We start from the raw sequence: 18805 nt of genomic DNA on the forward strand, positions 1-18805 counted from the left end.
AATAGGTTCTAGTAAACCACCCCTGGCCGAGACTATGGGTCTGCCTGGTGGATTTTGACTGGATTTGTGGATCTTAGGCAGGGTGTACAGTACAGGGTGTATAGGATGGATCACCAAGAGATATTTTGCTGTATTAGAATCAATATAACCAGCTTGAAGGCCGATATCGACGAGTTGTTGAATCTTTTTTTGAAATGACTGAACAGGATCATAAGTGAGTTTCCGATATGTGGAAATATCATTCAGTTGTCGCATAATTTCACACTTATATTGCTGGTACGATTGAATCACAACGCCTCCGCCTTTATCTGCGGGGCGAATTACATATATGTATTTGAGTCAGTTCGTGTCACCTTTAGAGTTCATGACATATTCTCTAGTACTAGATTATTACATTATCAGTACACTTCACAGTATGCTTTAGTGTATAGAACATGTATAAATTATGTATATAGCACTGTATGAATATGTGTTGTTCTCTGCTTTGATTTTAATTTATGATGTCAGGTTTTTTGATTTGTTTCACTGTTTGTATTTTCTGGTTGGTCACACTTTGTCACTTGTGTGTCATTAACACCAAACACGTCATTGCACAGCACTGGTTATTGTTTATTAGTGCTCTCTCCTGGCATCTGGGCTATATAGACCCTTTGGTAGTTTACACTACCCACTCTGTTCCCCAGAGCGTTTCACTTGCGCCCGGCATGTAATTTTCTTCTTTGTATATCGTTGCCTTGGCAACCACTTTTCCTCCGTCCGACGTCCCGATCACGTGACGTTCTATGCGGCTTCCAATCTCTTCCGGGTTCCAACGGGCAGACTCACTCCTCCTCACTTCACCATTGGGTAAGTGCACATTTACTTAGATTTGTATTTAATATATAAACACTTCACTGTCATGTACTTTGTGATCTTGAAAAAGACGCGGCAGGGTCGAAACGTCGATTGATTTTTGTACACCATATATGAATTAATAAAGCACCAATTTTTCTACTAACACGAAGACCTGTGAGTGCATTTTGATTTTTCATTTTTCTGTTTATATATGTGACGCCAGCAATTTGCACCCAGGCATATTAGACACAATTAATTGTCTTTGGAGGAGAGTGCCAAGCTTCCACTTGTACTTATGTATATAGATATATATATTATTTCGTTCTACATGTATTTTGATATCAATATATATATATTAATTTTAAAATACAGTTAGAACGAAATTACGCATGTATATATATTTTTTAATTTTTATTTTTTAACGTATTTATATATTTATTTATTTTTTATTATATATAAATATATATATATATATATATATAATGAAAATTATATATATATTTAATCAATATCATTGTACATGTATTTTGATATTAATATATATTAATATATATATATACACTTTTTACAGTATCAACATCCTCTAGCATCCCTTAAATTCACGGCTATAGACCATATCCCGGAACCACGACGAGGTGGAAACAGAGGCAAGATGCTCCTCAACAGAGAGACTTATTGGATCTTCTTGCTAGATACTGTTGCCCCAAAAGGACTCAACGAAATGATCTCATATCATTCTTTTCTCTGAGTAGACTCCTGCTTGTGTTTTTTGATTTTAATTAGGACCGACTTATAGATTTGTATAACAGTGATTAGGAATATAGGAATGGATAATGCAACAGCAATGGCATTATATTTAGACTAAATTACATTATAGACATTACAATTAGTACTATGTAAAATATAGTTGCAATAAAATCTTGGAAAAAGTTTAAAGTAAAAAGTCTAAATTAAATTACATTTAATAATATGCCTTAGAAACTTATTCTGAGCATCTGCAGTTGAAACTGCAGCACCTTAATAAGGGCTCTCTAAATAAAAGCTAAGACGATTATCCTCACTGTAAATACCGGTAGTCGGCCACATGATTACATGATCTGCTATTGTATAGGGTATATTTAATAGGATATATTTATAATGCATAGTTTTGTACAGACACAACCATAAGCACTTATATCAAAAGTTGGAATTAAAGTAGGATAATCCCTATAGAAATAGGTACTCTATCCCCTAATTAATATAGGCATCTTAAGTGCCCTAACTATATAGAATTCCCTTTAACACAAGTATGCACATTAGAGTGTTAATATATTAGATATTTTTATTTATTTTTCCTTAATTTCTTTTAATAATAATTTTTTTAATAATTTTTTTGTATATGCACATTCAGTGGAAAGTGTAAAGTTCACATCTATAGCTAACAGTCACTAGGAAGTCTCACTTCCATTATCTATATTAAAGATTCGTTCATTCACTTATTCTGACGATAACTATGCTTTTTATTTTTATTTTTATTATTTTCATTTTCTTGGTATTATATGTCACTATGTTTTGGTATATAAGATTAATTAATTTGCTGTGCCCTGTTATTGCAGATCATGTATTTGAACTTGTATTTTAAATTGTCCGATTTGTCCTAGCCTAGGGTGCACGGAGTTTAACCAGAGGGCGTTCTCCTGTTTGAAAAAAACGGTCTCCTTGGTAACGCATAACGCGTAACCATGGAAACGACGTCCAGTGACGTCATCGCGCATTGGTTCCGGGTTACCGGAAGGTCGCATGGGTTTGGCGCATGCGCATTGCCGAAAGCAGAACGCCGGTTTGAACTCGGTGCACCTGGGGTAAGTCAATTTTGTTTTAATTTTAGTGCTATATAAAGACGATATTTGTTCAGTGTATGTATGTCATTTGATCCTGAGGAAGGTCCCTGTGCGGACCGAAACGTCGATTTTTTACAACTTATGGAATAAAGTTATATCTTCTCTACAAAAGTCCGTGAGTGCAGCCCAATTTCTGCTATTTTTGTTCTATATATATATATATAATTATGTATATATTAATATTAAAATACATGTAGACAGTGTATGTATATTTATGTGTATGTGTGTATATATATATATACTTAGATCATATATATAGTAAATATATATAGGATCTAAGTATATATAATGTTATTTTTACACAGTTTTAACATTTTTTTTTATTTTTTTCAGACAGCAGGGGGAGTACCTGTCATTACAGGCACTCCCCCTGCTGGCATTGACATGGACGGCTATGCCATCCATGTGATCGCGGGGTCCTCGCAAGGACTTTGCGATCACATGGCCCAGGGGGGGCGAAGAGGACGGAGGGGAACTCCTTGGGCTCCCAGGTAAGTCCCCCATACCGCTATCGCGGCGTGGGATCGCCGGCGACCGGGTAAGTACAAAAGTAGGCAGGGCGTTCTATGCCGCCCTGCGGCGTTTAGAGCCACCAAAATGGGGACGGCATAGAATGCCCTGCCGTCTTAAGGGGTTAAGGACTGAGCCAATTGTACAAGTTGTGATAAAAACAAAAAGTAAACAAAACCTGAAATTTGAGCTACATGTCTGTTCAACCGTAATTCACCTCTTTCATATTAAGTGCACCCACACTTATTATATATCATATAATTCAGGAGACACGTGGCTTTAATTTCACATGAACTACTCATTTAAAAAAGAAAATTATGAATAAAATCTAAAAAAGTGTGAGAAATTAAAATTTGTAAAAAATTTTTTAGTTCTGCCTGACATTTTAACTGTGAATGTCATAATACTGTAGTTTTACTGCAATAAAATTCACATATTTGTATTCAGCGATGTCTCACGAGTGCAACAGTACCCCCCCCATGTACAGGTTTTATGTTGTTTTGGAAAGTTACAGGGCCAAATATAGCACGGTTCATTTTTCAGTTTATACACATTGAAATGTGCCAGGCTTGTTATGTTGCCTTTGACACTGTATCGTAGCCCAGAAATTAGAATTACCCCCATGATAGCGTACTATTTGCAAAAATATGTCCCGTCTTTTTTAGTAGCCACTTAGTCACAAACAGTGGCTAAAGTCACCATTTATATTTGTTTGTGTGTAAAAAATGCAAAAAACTAATATGAACGCTAACTTTGGCCAATGTTTGTGACTAAGTGGCTACTAAAAAAGAATGGACTTAACCTATTTGCAATACCTTGGGTTGTCTACTTTTGCTAATGGTATGCCATCATGGGGGTAATTCTCATTCCTGGGCTACCATATGCTCTCAAAGGCAACATAACGAACCTGGCAAATTTCAATAAAAAAAATGAAATGGGTCAGCCTTATATTTGACCCTATAACTTAAAAAAACACTATAAAACCTGTACATGGGGGGTACTGTTATACTCGGGAGACTTTGCTGAACACAAATATTAGTGTTTCAAAACAGCAAAACCTATCACAACAATATCATCAGTGAAAGTGCCGTTTGTGTGTGAAACACTAATATTTGTGTTCAGCGAAGTCCCCCATGTGCGGGTTTTAGTGTGTCATGGAAAGTTACAGGTTTAAATACAATGCTAGGAAATTAAATTCTCTGGACTTTCAGCCTTGGTTGTCAGGCAGGTTACTCAAATTGCAATTAATAAAATTACTTAAATATGTAAAAATATTACATAAATATGCACATAGAATTTAAATATTTATGCATATTTATATATTTGAAGTCTATGTGTATATTTATGAAGTTATTTATGTAATTATGGATATGGATATATATCAAACAAAAAATGAGAGCACTCACTGGATTTGGTGAATAGATTCGAGTAAATTACAATAGCATAAATTCCATCCACGTTTCGCCCGTCTAGCGGGAGTCTTTATCAGGTTGCTGACTTGAAGTACTATTGAAACGGTTGGACCCCTTACCGCGTGCTGTAGCTGGTATTGAGCTGGGCGCCTTCCTTTAACGACATTGCAAAATGAAATCCCACTAACGGCATTAACCGAAGCCCCCCACAGTCACCGCATACAGAGTATGACTGTAACCCAACTCACTCACTCAGGGTATCCTCAAGGTGCAAATAACTAGACATTCAACGTCATTTCCAACTTCCAGGCAAATATCCAGGAATTCGTAACATTCAGTAAAGTTTCCAAATATTTTTGCCTAAAATTGTAAAATCACTTCCAGTTACCAAAGATTTAGCACTGTATGTAAAGCCCATACAGGGGGCACGTTGTATAATCGAAAAGTATTATGCACTCACTGACACAGAGCCCCCACATACAGTGATACCCGTTATTGGGTAAGAGAGAGGAGAGAGGGAGGGACATAGCCCGGTATTGGATATTTTATATCCGGCACATAAAGGAAACACCATCACCACAACCTCTCCCCCGCGCTCTCTATGTTGACTGACAGCTGCTAACAGGTGCCGCGCAACAAGACAACTCCCCGCCCACAAATCGTGACTGGCAGATAAGCGGACCAATCCCACAGAGGTGTTTGTCCGTTGTTCTCTCGAGGCGACCAGTCATAATGCAGCCACATGGAGAGGCGTGGCCACTGTCAAAATAGCGTTGGAGTGACGGATACAGCGGAGAGCTGGTAAGAGGTGAAAGGGGTTTAGACGGTTGGGGGATTCGCAGATTGTGAGCGCGTGCAGCACTGAGCCTCGTGTGGCGCTGTCTGAGAGGATTGTGGGACTTGTAGTCAAACAGTTTGGGGAAAAATAAACATGCGTGGGTCATGCTCAAATTACTGGATGAGTCGGGGTGCCGTGACGGGAAGCGTGTCCGGTCACAAGCTGGGCTGAGGGGGAAACGGCTGGGCTGAGGGGGGCGGGAGGAGAGGGTGACAAAAGAACAGAGTCAGGGTAGCCAGAAATGGTCTAATAATAATAATAGCTGAGTCAAAGGAGTGTAGAAAGTAGATAATCAGTAAATGCCAATCAAGGTAAAAGTGTACTTTAGCGTATTTTGTTATTTTTCAATTTTACTCAAAGCAAATGGCGTATTTTATTATTAAAGGTCATTATTAAAATACAATTTTACCTTAAAGGACCACTCTAGTGCCAGGAAAGCATACTCGTTTTCCTGGCACTAGAGTGCCCTGAGGGTGCCCCCACCCTCAGGGACCCCCTCCCGCCCGGCTCTGGAAAGGGGTAAAACTTACCTTTTTCCAGCGCTGGGCGGGGAGCTCTCCTCCTCTCTGCCTCCGTTCCTCCCCGTCGGCTGAATGCGCACGCGCGGCAAGAGCTGCGCGCGCATTCAGCCGGTCACATAGGAAAGCATTCATAATGCTTTCCTATGGACGCTTGCGTGCTCTCACTGATTTTCACAGTGAGAATCACGCAAGCGCCTCTAGCGGCTGTCAATGAGACAGCCACTAGAGGAAATAGGGGAAGGCTTAACTAATTGATAAACATAGCAGTTTCTCTGAAACTGCTATGTTTATAAAACAATTAGTTAACCCTAATCAAACAGGTGCACTATATACATAAACAATATGCAACAGTGCCAGTGCGTAGCGCTTAATAATAGTCACTTACTCCCCAGCTGTTTTCTTTTAGGGGTATGTAAGATATTCGGGTATTCTTTACTTTGAATGCAGTATGCTCCTCAAAAAAAGCAAAGAGAAAACAGGGAAAACTCGCCCTGGTGTTGAAATCCTTATGATAATTGTGTATAAAATCGAATAAAGGTGAAGATTGCTTCTCACCTGGATCAGAGCCTGTAACCTGGGGCTCTGAGTGTAATAGCCTGTGAGTCCTTTTAATGGGATGACTCCTTCCCTCTTTAGCAGGATAGAAGATGTACCAGGTGTATGTTAAACATTAAAACTTTTATTCTACAAATTGTTAAAATCTTAAAATACATACATAACACTGGTATCAGTCCAAAACGCGTTTCGCCGATTCCTCTCGGCTTTATCAATTGGTAACCTCTTCCTGCTTCCCTCTTGTTTAAATTGCCCACCTTTTGTCCGGATTGGAGGAAACCAACTCTATTCCAACCAATCCCGGACGTTTCTGTGGGGGAGTGTAGGGACCTCCGGCTGAAATAATTTATCCCTTATCAGTGACGTCAACGCGCATGTGCGTGCGTTCATGCGTGTGACGTCACTTCCGGGAATCTGAAAGTTCCGTATTCACCTCACTATTCAATGATAACTTTCTTCCGGATCACGTGGGATTCGATGTCATTTCCTGTGAAACGGAATCTTTGCCCGATTTTCTTAATCCTTCAAACTTCAAGCCCCCATTTTGTTGAAGGGCATAGTATTGGCAATGTTCATGTCCATATTATTGTCCATATTCTTTTCTATTATTGACACAATATGCTCACATTTGAGCATTATAAACAAAAAGAGAGCAAACTATTAGTAACTGACAAATACATGTAAAAAGAGATCGTTGATATTAGCCCCATTCAAGAACAGACCATAGAACATATATTAAATGGTTCTTATCATGATGATTTCTCACCACTAAGTATATTATGTCTATAATATTGGAAATAACATCAATATTAGACATATCTAAGAAAGGCAGAGAGTATACCTATTCTTTTCAAAGGATAAAATCCATAAATCTATACAAAATATTTATTTGAAAAATATATTGAAAGATATTCTACAAAAAAAAATTTTTTTTTAAAAAGTACCTTCTTTAAAAAATGCTCTAATTAGTTAACCCTAGCTGGACCTAGAGTGGTCCTTTAACGTATTTAATTTTAGGCTGCCCCTCCACCCCACCCCCCAAGGATTAACTAGATAAGCATCACAACATTAAACCTCCTGACTTCACGTTATTAGTGTAATAGTAAACCGGTATTCAGATGTTTAAATCCCCACCAGGCAGAGGGATGAGCTGTACCTATATTCCATGGAGGCCAACGTTGTGGCACTATACAGGTTTCATGGATGGACTGCATGATCTATGGCCCATCCTGTAACATGTCTGGCTGAGCGTCACAGCAGGTCTAAGGCACAGGTGTGTGGCTCAGCATTATGGGACTGGCAGTTTACAACAGAGGACAAGCCAGAGATGGTCTCACTATCTCCCACTGTGAGCTGCACTGACATTGTTTTATGTAATCTGGGGATACAGCAAATTACTGGGAATCAATCGTACCTGGCCCTGGCCAACCCCTGTTATGACTGTAGGTATTCAATGTGAGAGTGCTTACCGTGGTCCAGGGATAGCAATACCCAGCACACAGTGAGTGGCCCCCTACACTGCACGGCAGATTACAATTTGCCGCAGTCCATTGTGTTAGCGAGTAGACGCCTCCTAGCTAACCACATCATGGCAGTGTTCGGATCTGGGAGAAGGCATGCTAACAGAGATGCTACCAATTGATTTATTTTATTTTTTTTAGTATATTTGTACGGCCACCATAATAGCAATGCAAAAAAGAAATACGCTAAAATACACCTGAACGAAACCGCAAATAATAATATATGCTAAAATAAACTTTTACCCCAATCAAACCCAGAAATACAATACGAGTTTTAAAACAACTTTTGGGAACAATATAGAACCACAACAGGGCAAAGATCTGACTATAGCCTGGCACTTAAATTTGTAACTACACCCCCAGAAAGTCCGAATTGAACGATTTTGGCGGACCATGACGTTGAAGCGCACGTGTCAGAAAAGAGATGGAGTCACATTGGCCGGCGTCTATGGGTAAAGGACCCCTTTTACTTGCAGGACGTCCCCAGGCTGTGCAGAAGGGGCAACAAAAGGTACCCTGACAGGACCCCACCCCCCAAAAAAAAACACTGGGCAGAAGGAACCAGGATGAGAAGGAAATCTTATGGAATGGCCTAAGAAGATGAGGAACATCTGAAGAATCTTTCCTCAGGACCACACCCCTTCCAGTCAACCAGGTATTGAAACCTCCCTGACAATGTAGTGAATCAAGAATAGACTGTATTTCATACTCCTCTTGACCTTCAACCTTAACAGAGGAAGGAGAGCTGACTGGTGAACTAATGATACCGGAGAAACTGACGGAAGCCAAGCACAGAGAGATGGACACAGGTTTCTTCAGGAAGGAAGAGATTCTTTATTCGATTCACCGAACGGGACTCAGAGGGACTAGTGTCACCAAAATACAACAAGTTCTGAGCCCCGGACAATAGTGTAGGCTCCTTATATAGGCATGTAACTCCACCCATAATTAGCTCCACCCACACACACTTACCCAATCAATCGAACAAGAACTAACTTCCTGTTTGACCACATGGCTTGCCCAGCACAATGGAGGAGTGGAATACTACATCCGGTATTCTCGCACATGCTCCGTACACTACTGATTGTATCTTTGCCACGTGCAACCAACCGACCGATACACCAGTATATGCACGTACACATGCCACGTGGTAATCTCGGCCTACTAAATTTATTTTTACCGAGATTCCACCACACTTACATATTAGAGATCTCAACAAGGACACATGGAAAGTATTGGGAATATCTAAGGTAGAGCAAGACAATACCCCCCCCAGGATTAACATAGTCTCCTGTGTATAACAGTACCCCCATGTACAGGTTTCATAGTGTTTTTGAAAGTTACATGGTCAAATAAAAGGTTTGCATTTCCGTTTCTTTACATTGAAATTTGCAAGATTTGTTATGTTGCCTTTTGAGAGCGTATGGTAGCCCAGGAATGAGTATTACCCACATGATGGCATATCATTTGCAAAAGAAGACAACCCAAGGTATTGCAAATTGTTTAGTCTTTTTTAGTGGACACTTAGTCACAAACACTAGCCAAAGTTAGCGTTTATATTTGTTTTTTACACACAAACAAATATAAATGCTAACTTTGGCCAGTGTTTGTGACCAAGTGGCTACTAAAAAAGACTGGACACACCCCATATTGAATACCCTGGGTTGTCAATTTTTGCAAATGGTACGCTCTCATGGGGGTAATTCTAATTTCTGAGCTACGATACAGTGTCAAAGGCAACATAACCAGTCTGGCACATTTCAATGTGTATAAACTGAAAAATGAACTGTGCTATATTTGGCCCTGTAACTTTCCAAAACCCCATAAAACCTGTACATGGGGGGTACTGTTGCAGTAAAACTAACAGTATTATGACATTCACAGTTAAAATGTCACGGAGAACTAAAAAAAATTAAACAAAATCTTAATTTCTCCCACTTCTTTTAGATTTTATTCATAATTAATTATGTTACATATATGAATAGTTCATGTGAAATTAAAGCCCTGTTTCTCCTGAACAAAATTATATATATAAGTGTGGGTGCACTTAATATGAAAGAGGTGAATTACGGTTGAACAGACATATAGTGCAAATTCCAGTTTTTATTTACATTTTGTTTTGATCACAACTTGTACAACTGACTCAGTCCTTAACCCCTTAAGACCGCAGGACGTTCTATGCCGTCCTTAATTGGCCGGTTCTAAACGCCGCAGGATGGCATAGAATTTCCTGTGCGGTCTTACCCCTCACATGGCCGCTGCAGATCGCGGTCGGGGGGCATGCCTGGCCCCCCAGGCAGCCCCCCTGTGCCTGGGGACCGCGGTCTGCAGCTTCTGATCGCAGTGACAGGCTGTCACTGCGATCGGTATTTACCATGTGTCAGACGATTTGAAATCGGCTGACACATGGAGCCGGCCGCATTCTCCTTCAGCAGATCGTGGTCGGGGGACATGCCTGGCCCCACAGGCAGCCCCCCTGGGGTCAGTGACCGTGATCTGCACTGTCAGGCTGCAGTCTGATCACACTGACAGGCTGCCATAGCCTGTCAGTGCGATCAGTGTTACTATGTGTCAGCCTATTGGCTGACACATGTAACTGCAGCCATTAGCCCCCTACAGATCGCGGTTGGGGGCATGCCTGTACCACCCAGGCACTCCCCCTGTGTCCAATTACCGCGATCTGTAGGAGGTGATCACAGTGACAGCCAGTCACTGTGATCACTGTTAGTATGTGTCAGCCAATGATCTCAGATCACTGGCTGACACATTGTCTCTGCCCCTCTCCTCACCTCACTTCGATCTGAGAGAGAGAGGCTGAGAGATCGTTGGTTTTGCAGCTCCTGTGGAAAAACAAAGTTTTTTTTTTTTTAAAGTTTTAAAATGTTATATTTTATTTAACCCTTTCAGTGCTGATCACATATTACTGTGATCAACCTGATTAGGGTATTTCTTTATTATTTTTTTTTGGATCCAAAAAAATTTTTGCTCATTTTTTTTTTTTTACCCTTTGTATCAGTCGCAGCAACCCAAATCTCCATTACCCTTTCCCCACTGCCGTGATCACTATACTGTACAGTATATCTGCTGTACAGTACTGTATTAGTGATCACTGTGATCAGAGGGCTCTCTGATCAGACTGACTTTTTTTTAGGGTTATTTTTATAGATCTAAAAATAACCCTTTCAGTGTACTGATTGCAGCTGCCTATACTGTGATTCAGTACATTTGTATTATTTTTTGAGGGCGGGTAGTAGGTGTTAGGCAGGTAGATAATTAATTACCCACTTTAGTATATAAATTAATTCATTTGTCCCCCTAGAATGGCACGTCGCTACTCAGCCGAGGAGGCGTATGCCATTCTGGCAGACAGTGATAGTGACACTCTGCAAGACAGTGACACTATCACTGCCTCTGACATTGAGCCTCTGAGTGAGACCTCAAGTGATGGTGCCCCACCACCACTCACAAGAGGACGCTCAGCAAGCCCAATGCCAGGCGGAGACTGGGTGCCTCCAAATATGATGGCCCCAGAAATACCGTCGTTCACTGTTACACCTGGCATCACTGTAACAGTGGACGACTGCGAGCCAATTCGTTTTTTTGAGCTCTTTATGTCAGACGATATATTTGAGCTTATGGCTCAGCAATCAAATTTGTCTGCTATGCAGTATCTCTCTGCACATCCGGGGTCCCATCATGGTCGCAGGAATATGTGGAGACCCACGGATGTCGCAGAGATGAAGCGGTTTTGGGCTTTAGCCCTAATGATGGGTATTGTTAAAAAGCCCAGTAGCAGGTCCTACTGGAGCAAGCAACGCATCCTGGCTACACCTCTTTTCCCTGAGGTTATGTTGAGGGATCGCTACCTGCAACTGCTGCGATTCCTTCATTTTAATGATAACTCGCTGTGTCCCCCTACAAACGACCCACTGTGTGACAGGCTATATAAAATTCGGCCCTTTATTCAACTCCTGTCAGACAGATTTTCTGAAAATTATGTCCCCGATAAAGATATTTCAATTGACGAGTCCCTTATGAAATTTAAAGGTCGACTGCTATTTAAGCAATATATTCCATCGAAGCGGTCCCGATATGGCGTTAAATTTTATAAATTATGTGAATCCTGTACTGGTTACACATGGGCGTTTCGCATTTACCAGGGGAAGGATAGCCATCTTGACCCACCAGGATGCCCTGATTCTGTGGGTACAAGTGGCAAGATTGTTTGGGATCTAATCCTTCCCTTGTTGAATAAGGGATATAGGCTATGGGTTGACAATTATTATACCAGTATAGAATTATTTAATGTATATTGTTTTGAAACCCTACCCTGTGGCACAGTGAGGAAGAATCGCAGGGGTTTCCCCCAAGCCCTGGCAAGAGGCAGAAGCAGTAGAGGTTCCTCTTCAGCTCTCCGCCAGGATGAGTTGCTTGCTCTTCGCTTCAGAGATAGGAAAGATGTATACATGCGGTCTACGATGCATGACGAAAGTACAGTGCCAGTGTCTGTGAGAGGTAGCACTGAGCATCTGGAAAAGCCGAAGTGCATTGTAGACTACAGCAAGTTTATGGGGGGAGTAGATTTGGCTGACCAATGCATACAGCCCTATCTGGTGAACCGAAAAACTAGGACCTGGTACAAGAAAATTGCAATCTACGTGAGCCAGATTGCAATTTTCAATGCCTATGTCCTCTATACAAAAGAGGTCATAGGTAGGCCCTGCCCTTTCCTCGAATTCACATTAAGCATTTTGTCCCGTATGTTATTTGCCCAGCCCCCCAATCCCACTTTGGAATCAGGAGATCTCCAAAGACTTTGTGGCAAACACTTCCCTTCCCGAATCCCATCCACCCCTAGTAAAAAAGCTCCCCAAAGAAAGTGCCGTGTTTGCTACAAGAAAGGAGTCCGAAAGGACTCCAGTTATTATTGTCCAACCTGCCCATCTCTACCCGCCCTCTGCATAACAGACTGTTTCAAAGTCTACCATACAGAGCTGAACTTCTGAATCACTCTGTATGGGACTTTGGCAGTTTGTTTGCTTGATTTACCTGGATTTCTGACCTCGGCTTGTCCTGATTACGCTTTGTTAGGTGCCTGTACCGATCCATTGGCTTGTTTTACCGACTACTCTGAATTCTGGATTCCCCTGACCTTGGCCTGTCCCTGTTTACGCTAGCCATTCTAAAGTGGCTACACCAAACAACTCAAAATACTACATTTGTAGTACTTGAAATGTGACTTCCAAATAAAAAACTGATCACAGGGTTAATGCTGTGATTAGCACTGAAAGGGTTACAAAAAATAGTTTTTTTTTTTTTACTTCTCAAACTTTTCACACAGTGACTCTCTATGTGATATCAAAGATCTATCTGCCTCTCTCTGCCTTCAGATCAAAGTGTATGTGAAGTACTGTTCTATTCATGTGATATAATAAAAACCTGGAACCATGGTACATGTAGGTACTGTTATATTCAAAAGACAGTGTTAAATCAAAATACTAAGTCTCTAGTGCACTAATATCAGGATTATGACATTTCCAGTGAAAATGCTATTTATCTGATTAAAAAGACAAAAATCAAAGTAGAAATCGCTACATGGGCCCAGCATTTCTATTAAAATGGCTAGACCAAACATCTCAAATTATGCCATTTGTTATACTCTGGGGTGCCTACTTTTGAAAATGGTTTGCCATAACGGTGGGAATGTTATTACCCAGGCTGCCATACTCTCTGAAAAGCTACATAGGCCCAGAAAATAATATTGGCAAACTTACAAGCTGAAAGGGCATCTAATATATTTCGCCCTGTGACTTATCAGTAAAATCTGAAATAATAGTATGTGGGGGTACCGTTATATTCAGAAGACAGTGTTAAATCAAAATCCCACGTCTCTAGTGCACCAACTAATATCTGTATTATGACATTTCCAGTGAAAATGCTATTTATCTGATTAAAAAGACAAAAATCAAAGTAGAAATCGCTACATGGGCCCAGCATTTCTGTTAAAATGGCTAGACCAAACATCTCAAATTATGCCATTTGTTATACTCTGGGTTGCCTTCTTTTGAAAATGGTATGCCATAGTGGAAATGTTATTACCCAGGCTGCCATACTCTCTCAAATGCGATATAGGCCCAGAAAATCACTTTGCCAAATTTCAATGTAATAAAGCCTAAATGGATAAGCCGTATATATGACCGTGTAACTTTCCAAAACACCACAAAACCTATACATGGGGGGTACCATGGCTCTCGTGAGACATCACTGAACAGAACTAGGAGTGTTTCAGGGCAGTAAACTATATACTAACAATAATATTATCAGTGAAAGTACAGATTTTATGTGAAAAATGCAAAAAAAAAAAAAAAACACTAAATTTGGCTAGGGTTTGTGCCCAAGTGGCTACTACAAAAGACTGGGCATATCCCATTTTGAATACCCTGGGATGTCTACTTTTTCAAATGGTATGCCATGATGGGGGTAATTTTCATTTCTTGGCTGCCATACGGTCTCAAAGGCAGCCTGGACACTGCAAACTAATCTGACAAATTTCAAGGTGAAAAAGCATAAATGGATAAGCCATATATATGACCCTGAAACTTTCCAAAACCCCATAAAACCTATACATGGGAGGTACCATGGTGTTCGTGAGACAATACTGAACAGAACTAAGAGTGTTTCAGGGCAGTAAACGATATACTAACAATAATATTATCAGTGAAAGTACAGATTTTATGTAAAAAAAAAAAAAAACACACAAAAAAACGCTAACTTTGGCTAGGGTTTGTGCCCAAGTGGCTACTACAAAAGACTGGCCATAACCCATTTTGAATACCCTGGGATGTCTACTTGTTCAAATGGTATGCCATGATGGGGGTAATTTTCATTTCTGGGCTGCCATACGGTCTCAAAGGCAACCTAGGTCACTCAAACCAATCTGTCAAATTTCTATGCAGAAAATAAAATAATGGACAAGCCGTATATTTGACCCTGTAACTTTCCAAAACCCCATAAAACTTATACATGGGGGGTACTGTTTTACTCGTGAGACATTTCTGAATACAAATATGTATGTTTTATTGCAGGAAAACCGAACAGTATTCTGACATTAACAGTTAAATTGCCATGCTGAAATTGAAAAATAACAAGATTTCATAATTTTTTCAAGTTTTTTAGATTTTATTCATATAAAATGGATTTCCATATGTGAATGTTTGATATTAAATGAAAGCTCTGTTTCCCCTGAACAAAATGATATATAATAAGTGTGGGTGCACTTAGTATGAAAGAGGTAAATTATTGTTGAACAGACATATAGTAAAATTCTGTGGTTTGTTTACATTTTTTTTGGATCACAACTTGTACATTTGGCTGCGGTCTTAAGGGGTTAGTACCCATCTGTGTACAAAAAGCCTTCCAGAATCGGGAAACAAATTGGATGCCATGTAAACAAAAGACTTATGAAATATTTCATCCGATTCTGGTGATGAGGGTAAATTTGTTAGGGCAATAAAATGAGCCATTTTAAAAAATCTTGCTATATTAGTTTTCTTTTCTGACCTAGGCAAATCAACGATATAATCTATTGCTCTCCTAACCAAAGGCTTGTTTAGTATGTCTAATGGTTGCAACAGACCACAAGGAAGTGTATGAGGTAATCTCTGGTGTACTTGCGTAAGAACAGCCATAAGAATTCCGTAGCTATAGCGTAGGTCTTATGTATGCCAGGATGACCAGCGATCTTACTGTCATGGAAACTGCTAAGAATATCTTTCTGGTGTTTAGGGGGAACATACTTTCTACAATCAAGAGGTTGTTCGGGGGCTTGACATTGTTTAGCCAAGATTTCAGTAAGTGATAGGGTACTGGATTTTGATACTGGTATTTACTCTGATATGCTGTTTAGGAAAAACAGAAGATACTTCAGTTTCAAGACCTACATCTGGTTCATAAGGGCCATCTGCCTTAAATGAGCAATATAGTAAAATCTTACTTGTATTCAAGTCTGGAGCTGCTTATTTTGTCCCTGTTTCCTTTAGACCTGCCCACTGCCTGCTGACATCAGCAGAAGTGGTAGGCTGATCCAGTCACAATGCTTCCCCATAGGATTGGCTGAGACTGACAAATAGACAGATCAGGGGCAGAGCCAGCACAATTCAAACACAACCCTGGCCAATTAGCATTTCCTCATAGAGATGAATTGAAACAATGAATCTCTATGACGAAAGTTCAGTGTCTGCATGCAGAGGGTGGAGACACTGAATGTTTGGATGTATTTTAGGCAACCATGACCCAGGAAGGATCTCTAACAGCTATCTGAGGAGTGGCCAGTAAAGTTATCACTAGGCTGTAATGTAAACACTCTATTTTCTCTGAAAAGACAGTGTTTACAGCAAACAGCCTGAAGGTAATAATTCTACTCAACTGCGCAAATTCATTAAGCTGTAGTTGTTCTGGTGACTATAGTATCCCTTTAATGCTTTTTGACTCAGGTCTCTATGTTAACACATAATTAAATCTAACCAGAAAAGGGACCGGTGGGCCTCTCTTGCTGATAATTGTTTGGCTTCCCCAGTATAAGATCTTTATGGGGTAGGAGGTCATTTCCAACAGTTGTCGCCATTCTTTTATTGCCAGAATAATCACAAGCATTTCCCTGTCTCCTACTTTTCCTATTTGATATCTCTTCTCTGTGTCTGACAGGTGTGTGTTGTGTTTTTGTTTTTATTTATAGATTAGAACCTACAAAGAGACAATAGTTGATCTGGACTTTTTCTTTGAGCCAGTATTACTCTTACTTCTGTCTTTGAAGCATCTTCCTGTAGTAAAAAAGATTGGTTAGGGTCAGGATGTACCAAAATTAGGACTGATGCATATAATGCTTTTAGGGTGTCAAAGGCTTTTAAAGCGTCAGGTGTCCATTGTTTGGGAATGACACCCTTTTTTGTCATGTTGGCTATAGGTGCTACTATAGACAAAAACTCTTTTAATAACCTGTGTATAATAATTAGGAATTTTTATACATCTTGGTGTTGCCTTAACTCTATGAGGCAGAGACCAATTGAGTATGGATTCTAGTTTAGTAGAATCCATAGCAAAACCACCTCCTGATATAATGTATCCTAGGAAGCTGATTTGTGATTGGTCAAAAAGGCATTTCTCCAGTTTAAAGCGGCACTGTCATGCTGAACTTACCTTTCCTTAATCTCTTCCGTTTCTCCCCCTCTCTCAGGATCTGTTATTCTTTTCTTCCTGTCTTCTTTAGTTTTCTTTAAAATCATAAGACAAAGTAGGGACTCTTTGCCTTATCGAGGTTTCCTCAGCTTGACCAGCGGAGGAGCAAAGTGGTCAGAGCAATTTTCCCATAATTCTTACCTTTCCTCAGTGTTCCCTCAATGCTTCCTGTCATTTTAGACAAAATTGCCGAATTTCGTTCTAACTGAATGAGAACAGTATGTTCGTTTGTTTTAGAACGCAATTCGGCACTTTGTTCGTATAGGAATTTCATTTGAATGAATGAAACTCCGATTCAATTTGTGCCACGGCTGCATCTTGCAGCCGCTTAGTAGATAACTCCCTAATTCCCACGGTATCAGAGAGTTATCTTCCAAAAGGCTGAAAGACCTAAATTGGTCTTTCAGCCAACTTTACTAATACTAAGTAAAGATTACTTAGTATTAGTAAATAATATGCTCCTACTCACTATACCGCGATTAGTCCTACTGTCCTCCCCCTGCGCGGTGGGTGGGGGCCATAAATCACAATGGGGGGGACCGATTGTCTGGCCCCCACCCCTCTGCGGCGGGTGGGGGCCCCCTTAATAACAATTAGGGGGGGGGACCTACTGTCCTCCCCCCCGGCCTCCACCCATGGGCAACGGGTGGGGGCCCTAAATGACAATGAGGGGGGGGCCTACTGTCCTCCCCCTGCACGGTGGGTGGGGGCCATAAATCACAATGGGGGGGACCTATTGTCCACCCCCCTGGCCCCCACCCCTGTGCGGCGGGTGTGGGCCCTATATAAGAATGGTGGGGGGGGGGGGTGGAGTGGACCTACTGTCCTCCCCCCCGGCCCCCACCCCTGAGCGGTGGGTGTGGGCCCTATATAAGAATGGTGGGGGACCTACTGTCCTTCCCTCCCCCCCCCCCGGCCCCCACCCCTGAGCGGTGGGTAGGGGCCCTATATAAGAATGGTGGGGGGGATCTACTGTCCACCCCCACCCCTGAGCGGTGGGTGGGGGCCCTAAAAAAAAAAATAAGGGGGGGGGGGACCTACTGTCCTCCCCCCCAGCCCCCACATCTGAGCGGTGGGTGGGGGTCCTAAAAAAAACAATAAGGGGGGACCTACTGTCGCCCCCACCCCTGAGCGGCGGGTGGGGGCCCTAAATGAAAATCCCCCCCCCCCCACAATCAAGGTGACTAGGGGTCCCAAGCCCCTAGTCACCCCCACCCAAATAAAACTATCCCCTACCTACCCCCATCACCCTAAAAATAGTGAGGGGGGGAATAAAATAACTAACCTGTAAAGAAAAATTTAACTTACCATTTGACGTCTTCTTTTTTCTAAAATCTTAATTTATCAGCCCCAAAAAAGGCCAAATAAAAAGCCATCATACCCGTCGAACTTAAAATGAAATAAAAAAACCCGATGCTAAAAAAATAATCCATCTTCACCCGGCGAGGGCTCTGCGCAGACTGAGCTCTGCAGGGTGGGGCAAGGCTTATAAAGCCTTGCC

At 41.0% G+C, this 18805-nt stretch overlaps 1 protein-coding gene across 1 annotated transcript in view; it reads left to right on the forward strand.

Annotated features, from left to right (window-relative positions):
* The first annotated feature begins 5362 nt into the window (after positions 1 to 5362).
* The window catches only part of PEBP4 (phosphatidylethanolamine binding protein 4), a 190104-nt gene continuing 176661 nt past the window's right edge, over positions 5363 to 18805 (forward strand). Inside the window, exon 1 of the mRNA XM_063445506.1 lies at positions 5363 to 5437. The gene's annotated coding sequence lies outside the window, so the exon portion shown is untranslated. The remainder of the gene's footprint in view (positions 5438 to 18805) is intronic.

The sequence above is a fragment of the Pelobates fuscus genome, chromosome 3 (genome assembly GCF_036172605.1).
Source record: "Pelobates fuscus isolate aPelFus1 chromosome 3, aPelFus1.pri, whole genome shotgun sequence".
Taxonomy (NCBI): Eukaryota; Metazoa; Chordata; class Amphibia; order Anura; family Pelobatidae; genus Pelobates; species Pelobates fuscus.